The sequence below is a fragment of the Sinohyriopsis cumingii genome, chromosome 9 (assembly GCF_028554795.1).
Source record: "Sinohyriopsis cumingii isolate HCF-2022 chromosome 9, ASM2855479v2, whole genome shotgun sequence".
In the NCBI taxonomy this organism is placed as follows: domain Eukaryota; kingdom Metazoa; phylum Mollusca; class Bivalvia; order Unionida; family Unionidae; genus Sinohyriopsis; species Sinohyriopsis cumingii.
This window is the reverse complement of record NC_142969.1, coordinates 23,922,574-23,930,850: the sequence shown is the minus strand read 5'-3', so window position 1 is coordinate 23,930,850 and position 8,277 is coordinate 23,922,574. Positions and strand designations below refer to the sequence as shown.

The following is an 8,277-nucleotide window of genomic DNA, read 5'->3' as shown; positions in this document are numbered from 1 at the left end:
GTATGTGTATGTCTGTTGGTTTCAACTCAACATTAAAACCATGCACCATTCCCCTTTGACCCTACAAACACTTTTGACCCCATAAACCGTTTTAACCACAGAGTGCCATTTTGAACCTATAAACTTACACATCTTGTGTTTACATTACTAATTTCAATAGCTGGTGCAACTATATATGGCTTGTCCAGCAAGTCGGTGACAGTGTTTGACGGTGACAGCTATTATGTTTTCCGTCCTTCTTATTACTTTTACGGGCTGGTAAAGCTAACAGTAGCTTCTTGGCTCACTGGATGAAGGTGTGTCACCTCACCAGGAGATAAATATTCGAAGAATGATGTCAGAGTATAGAGTGAGCAGGTTTATTTGAGAACGAATATGAGGTCACCTAGTTAACTTTGTGCAGGGCTCGAGTCCTTCGTCCATCAACAATATGCTGACACAACTTAAGATATTGACCTTATAGGTGAGATGATACATTCAATGAATTTGAAATGTACTATTCATAAGTGATATCTGCCACAAATATGAAATATATAAGGTTTCATTATCTGGATTAGTCTCCATATATAATGCATTTCCCGCCCCACCCAAGTTTGGGTTTGCTTGATACATTTGGCTCAGATGATTACGATATCAGAGGTTTCGGTATTTTGCATACTCTACGCATAAGAATGAGCTAAATGGGGGAGGAAGAGGTACCCTAACTAACTAATTAACTAATAGAATAGCATATAATTCCATATTGAGGAGAAGATATCATTATTATTGAAATTGAAATTATCGGTCACTCTCTCTCTCTCTCTCTCTCTCTCTCTCTCTCTCTCACACACACACACACACACACACACACACACACGAACGCAGTCAATTTTCAATAGATTGTGACATTTACCTTTAACTACTTCTGGCTAACGTGATAAACTGTGTACGTGCTGAGTTAAAATAAAATACTGATAGTTCATTAGTGTTGCACACAGATATAGTATTTTCTTAAGTGCATAATCTGTTCCATAAAGCCTATATTCTTGATATTAGTATCATATTGTAAAATTGCACGAATGACTAGTTTTATATTGTTTACCAGTCTGTTCTTGAATTGATTATCTCCTTTAAAATTTACTATTGGAAATATGGGTGAAAAAATAATAACACTAAAATATTGTATACGGTCAAGACAAGATGCAACACGTTAGAGTAATTTATTTTTCTCGCGTTCACGTACTCAATGTACATACAAGGTAGCGCATGAATAATCTAAATCAATTACTAATTTAGCCAGTGTGTGGCAGTTTTCCTAGAAATGTACAAAGGCGAAATCGAAAGGAGAGAATGGTATAGTGGAAATGTTCGTCACATCGGCTTGAAAACAACACATAAGGCTTCTTTTTGCAGCCACGAGAGACAAAGAGAGTGGTTGTTCGGATACAAATTCTGCAATCTGAATACGGGTTGTATTGGTTACTCATTTATTGGACTATAATGGGATGTGATTAATATTTATTTATTTAATATGAACTTATAGAAATCAATGATTGAAATGGTGCTCATGCAAAAGTCGACATCTCTATCTTAGTCAACAGGAATTTGATATCATAAGTGACAGGTAAGTCAAGTATTATGATTGTTCTTGTTCAAAAAAACAACTGCAATAATATTGTGACCCCCCCATTGGAACGTCTATCTGTCCGTTTGTATGTATGTTTTCAAGTTTCCTCCTGAGCCACTGATAAATTAACCAAAAGGTGCACTAAGTTTTCCTCCGCAATTTACAATTGCGAGAAGGTTTCATCCTAGACGCCAGCCATGAGCATTCCCTAAAGGGAGCCAATGATACTTGCATAAATACTTCAATCACAGTTTATTGGTTCATTTAAAAATGTTATTAAATTTTCATGTCTTGTTGTAAGTAATGGATTATCGTATATGTCAGGGGTTTTAAATGCACGAATCACTCGATCACTCTGGTGTGAAAATGAGTACTGAAGAGGCGAGAATGGATGAACGCTCGAATATACAGCAAGAAAGCGTCATTTTGTGCACTCTATACATACATACATACATACATACATACCATACCATACCACATTTAAGACTTTCCGCTCAGTGTCCATTATTCGTACAGTTTCTTGGGGAAATATCATATTTTATACCTTGTTTTGTAGGTATTCTTTTAACTTAACGTATGCTAACAGTAATAACAGAATATATATAGTTTAAATTTATTTCGGGATGCCACATCTTGCATTTTTACGAAAAGAACTAATTACCATTGCGTGTGACTTTCGACAGTTCTAAAACAATGCCGTTTTACCCAGACAAACGAGTTCAATGAACATACATACATTTATTTAAGAATTTCTTCTTATTGTGACTACTAGGTAAAGTTTCGAACTGTTCGTTGTCAGTCTATTGCATATATATATATATATATATATATATATATATATATATATATATATGTATATATATATATATATATATATATATATATATATAATGTATGTGTTTCTATTCATTTGTTCCTTAGTTCATTCACCCATTGTTTTCTTGATTCTGATACGTTTTACCTTTTCCATTTTGTATATGTTCCTCTTTCTATTACTGTGGCTCTTTCTCTTTTTTCTTTTGTTATAGTTTCCTTTACTTTAGGTTTTTCTCCGCCTCCCACCAGGTACATTACAAACAGTAAGTGGACGTTGTCAACTTATAATTAAAGAAATAGGTAAATTTTAAATATCGGGACATAAATCATATATTAGACCATCGAGTTCTCCACAGTAAATAAAGCAAATAAGACGGCGTTATTAGATAATCACGTAAAACAGATGACATAGTATGGACAAAAGAAACTCCATAAAGCGTTTCCTATAATTGGATAGATTACAATCTCAGTTACATTGAGCCCTTGTTTACCATGCTCATGTCATGTAGTTTAAGTTAAACCCACCTGAGCAATGAATGTTTAAACGTTTTCTAATTTTTAAAAAATATAATTGAGTCATGCACAATGCGCATATTGTTAACTACTAAAATAGGAAAGGTTTTATATTTTGAGCTTGCGGTTGAGGGATGACGGATGAGAGATCATCTTGAACTAAATAGTTTCATTACTGTTAATGTGTTTTCTCGAACAATGGTATAAACGATGCTATCTTTGCAGAGTTGCCGTTGATAAACCCTCAAGGTGTAAACTAAGAAGAAGGTGTAATACTACAATACTCATTTTAAAAAGGCATGCAATTTTTACTGGTACAAATTCAAGTGAAGGTTTTAACCGAACTAACCTGTCATATAGTGCCGGATTAAATTGACGTTAACAGCAAAAAGCAACAACAGTGGATGCCCTGTGACATTTAACATGAATTTAAAATGTATAAATCAATTCCAGTCTTCGGCCATCTTGCCTTTGCTACTCCATGCCTTTTACTGGATTCAGAATTCCTTAGATAGAAAATGATAACGTATTTTCGAGAGTAAACGAAATGGAAAGTAGGCCAAATCCCTTAGCATGCTTGAATGAAGCTTTAAAGGATGATTGACGACACTTGCATAATTGCTTTGATGGCGTACAGACGACGATCATAAGACACGCCATGTTCCATAACCCTCGACGGATGATCAATAAGATGCCATGCTTGGCCTGCCACCCCTACCCTCCACCTTACGTCTCTTTCTACACACAATCAGTACCCCTGTAACATACATTGTCTTATAGGTTTTTGGTTGGTCAGGAGGTTTTATTTAGAGGTAATTGATGTAAGTTGTTGTTGGAGGGTTTAACGTCATTGTCAGCACAAGATAGGCTAAATTGTAATTGACATTGCACTATTAACTTTCGTTGCCATTTTAAGATTTTACATCACGGTGATTATTTTAAGGGAACGTTTTGTTGGAGTAATTGCCTTCTAAATTAATGGGTCGTTTGTGGGTGGTGTGAGGAAACGTAATTGAGACTACAGTAGAATTTGCTAGGAGGATAATTCTGCCCTACGGTGAAAAAAAGTGAGGTACTTTTCGATCGGTGAAAATATACCATTAACTATTTGTTTTTGTTTGCTTCTTGGCTCTCATAATCACGATTCTTGAGTAGAGGAAAGAAGCCTACTATATAACCATTTTAAAACGGCCCTGACTTTCCTTGAAAGGGCACCAAAGCAAAAGTCTGTGTCTATTTATTCAAAATATACATTTTACCAAACAAACGTGCGCAATAATAAAATGATAGTTAAGTTTCATGTGACACGTGACTGTACCTGTGTGTGTGTGTAGGTAGGGTTCTTTAGCTGGGTGCTCTGGACACTCTGGAAACCCATTCCTTTGGTCCGGTCATAGTCCCAGAACAATAGTCTAGTCCAATGAGCACTGTGTAACTTCAATGACCAAACCTAACAACTGTCTCCATTCAAATTATATAAACAAGGCATTACATACTTATGCGGACTGATTTAACATATGAATTAAAAATCATAAATATGAATGAGTCCAAAATGGGAATGAATTAACGGCTCAGTTCCCTCCTTACAGATCTATTAGTATCCATTACGACGATATGTTGAAATATACCCCACGTGATAGACCCTACTACTCAATCTAATACTTTAGAACAATTCATGTGACCTAATCCATCCAATTCGAAATATCTTAAATCTTATGGACCTACCTGACGTAACTCAGCGAATAGGAAATAAATTAATTCTTATAAGAACCCACCTGACCTTCACCAGCCTGAGAGGTATTATTACAAACTTGTAAACAGATTCAATATAGAGACTGAATGTATCTTAAATCTTATGGACCTTCCTGACCTAACTCAGCCAACGGGAAATCAATTCATTCTTATAAGAACCCACCTGACCTTCACCAGCCTGTGAGGTATTATTACAATCTTGTAAAGAGATTCAATACGGAGGCTGAATTTAACCTTTCAGCACCTATTTATAGCGTAATGTCTAAAACAAAATGGAATCTATTTCCATGGATAAAACAATAACTAAGTATTGTTTTGCCTGAAGACCACTACAATTTACACTTTTGAACCAAAATTACACACAAAAACGGTATAATCTTGTACCAAAAGTTTTTTAAAAAATGGATATACATAACAACTGGACATTTGTATATGTTCGTATCAATGTGTGGTTAAATGGTGCAGATCTAAACTGCTTCCAAGATATTACCTAGGGGCAAGTCAACAACCAACTGGCATAACCCATGGTCAGTATTCAATATGCCAGTATGTCTGATTCCGTCTTATGTCCTTCAAACCTATATATAGTTTCTGAGTTGTCAAGTTGTAAGCATGGGAAAGCTTATAACAGGGACCATCCATGTGGGATGTCCAGAGAGTATAATCCAAAAGTTCAATGCAAATGATATGGCCCTGGCAGTGAAGATGGCACAAAAACCTTTCTGATCTCTAAATTCAAAGCTTCAAATATTTAGTTTTTGAAGCAAAATAACCATCCCCAGAAACGAATATCACCCCAAGAAATATAATGTAAATTTTAACATTACAATCTACTCCAATAATATAAAGATTGAAGTTTGTGTCTCTAATGGTGTAGGACAAAGTTGCATCACTAACTTCTGGACAGACATGAAGACGTAATCCATACGTTTTTCAAAGGTGTATGTGGATACAGGTCATGCTATTATTTTACATATTCAAACATTATCAATTCCAAATACTATCGAAATTTAGAGACGAATCTTTGGATGAAAAATAACACCGCAGAAGAAATGAATTCCAGAGCCACTGTTCCAATGCATGATCGTTTTTATCTAGCAAGAAAACTTCTCTAGAAGCCTAGAGTGAATTTGTACTTTATGTTGAAATACAGATTTTTCTCGCTGAACAGGTTTTCTTCGAGGCAAGACCGCCTCACTCCCGACACCCTAAAGTTTGCCCTAGAATAGACTTACTAAAAGATTCTACTCCAAAATCTCTTTCCCCACGGGAATGTCGATCTAGGAATTAGTTTTCCTTAAATATAGTTTTTCTTGCTTAGTATAAACTTTCGATATTTACCCGCTTTACTATCTTCTTTCCATCATAGACAATGGAATAGTTGTCACATGACTCTTTACTAAATTTCAAAGTAATTTGTTTGCTTGATTATTGCATTGCTAATGGAGTAATACCGCTTACAGAGCCAGTGATGGTGTGTCTCTTTCGATGTGTGCATCATCAACCCATCTATGAAAGATTTGGAATCAATGGAGCAAATATAATATATTTCTTTGAGAATTGTATATTTTAGACCAATGTAAACTCCCCATGGTAACATAATGTTACGACGAAAATTGCAAAGGACATCGCACAATTACCTTTCGTTACCATCTGATGCTTTTACATGACGGTGATTATTTAAAGGGAAATTTTGTGTTGAAATAAAGTACTTCTAAGCGAATGGGTCGTTTGTGGGTGGTGGGAAGAGACGTAGTTGATGACTACAGTAGATATTGCTAGGAGGATCAATTCTGCCCTGTGGAGAAAAAAATATTGATGTACTTTTCGATCGGGGAAAATAGACCACTACCTAATTGTGTTTGTTTGCTGTTTGGCCCTCAGAAGAACAGGTCTAGAGTAGTGGAGAGAAGCCTGTGTTATGACCATCTGTGTGCGTTATGGGTACTTAATAAAGAAATCGACTAGGTATACAAACACCCTGCAAGGTATGAATGTATAATCGTAGCAACATCAGTGACGGAATGAAATAGTTAAAGCTCACTATATTGAGCAAATGATGAATTTATATACTGATTATTTATATTTATTAATTGTTCTGCTATTTTCTGCTGATCTTTTTTCCGGTTCTTTCTGTATTTTTTAAAATCTCTTTGTCCTTCTGTCATTCAGTATACCTATCTGCTATTTCATCTGACTGCGTCTTGTTATTGAATGTTTTGTGCATGTTTTTACAGATTGTGCTGTAAGGCAGGTTACAACAGAATAGGTATAATGCGTAACTCAAACATTGAATGGACGGGTTTGCATATTTGAACTAAAGCATTCCGGAGTAAATACACTAAATTATGTTGTCACTACCGATAAATGTACGTTATTAGCACCTATTCAAGTAACATTTTGTTTTCAAAGGCAACGAGTTACAACTTATCATTACGTGGCGTATTTCTTTTGAAATGTTCATGAATTGCTTTTTAGGCAGATGTACCTTAGTCTGGAATGTTTTGCTATTCATGCACGGCCTGCCTTTAGATTTGCACTAAAATTGTCAGCTGAGAGGTTAAGATATCAATTGATCTGCTGAGTTGCATTTATTATCCTACTGGGTTTGTTTATTGAAGGTCTCGTCTGCAGTGTCGTACTTGCCAAAATAAAAAGAAGAAAATCAAGACGACTAACAGGATAAGAAGACGAAGAGGAATGAAAAAAGCCTGACTACTGTGAACACATAAAACAAATCATTATCAGCTAGACTGGCTAGATTGCAAGATAATTGCTAATTGCTTCAACAGAGAGAGAGAGAGAGAGAGAGAGAGAGAGAGAGAGATACAGCATGACAAACATTGAGTTTACAAGTAGTTGTAACTTTAAAGTAAGTAGACAATATGCTCAAACTAAGTATAGCCGCTTTGTTAAATGCATTTGAGAATTTTCAAATTTATCTGAATATGTAAATTTCATCCCAATTATCCAAATCGCCATTATTTTCGATCCTAACAGTAAATGACCAAAGCGACAGGCAAAGTTTTGTTTCCCTCGTTATTACTGTGAAGGGCAGGTACAACAAACACCAGCAAGTTGTTGACATTGTCGCTAATGAGACCCATTTTGTTTTCTATTTTGTTCGTTTCCTTTCTTAATTCATTAAAGGGCTGTTACTGCTAACACTAGTTTGTTGGCGCCATGGATGAAGCGGTTTGGCCTCTCCAGGACGTAAAGTTTTCAAGACAAATATACAACGGACGAGCGGAGCGGATCTGTCTGGGAAATAATGGGATGTTAATTACTTAAATTACACAAGTACAGAGCTAGCGTCATTCGCCCGTCAACAATATATGGCTAATATCAATTTTTTAGATGAAATGTTATTATCAACGTCATTGGAATGTCCTCTTAAGACCAATAACTGCCACAATATAAACAATGCAAGTTTTCATTTTCTGGACTAGTCTTCATTTTTTAAACTTTTTCCGCCAAATCTATTTTCGAGCTTGTTTGATTCAAGCACGCCAGCAGAAAGCAATTTCCTTATCCAATATTGCTCCCTATCGCGGTGCAAACTTTATTACCATTGGCGTTACTGGTCACAA

At 35.6% G+C, this 8,277-nt stretch overlaps 1 long non-coding RNA gene across 1 annotated transcript; it reads left to right on the top strand.

Annotated features, from left to right (window-relative positions):
- The first annotated feature begins 1,423 nt into the window (after positions 1–1,423).
- Positions 1,424–7,852, top strand: LOC149791402 (uncharacterized). Its single transcript, XR_016423176.1, has 2 exons — positions 1,424–1,603; positions 7,309–7,852. It is a non-coding gene; the product is annotated as an uncharacterized LOC149791402 (long non-coding RNA).
- The last annotated feature ends 425 nt before the right edge of the window (positions 7,853–8,277 follow it).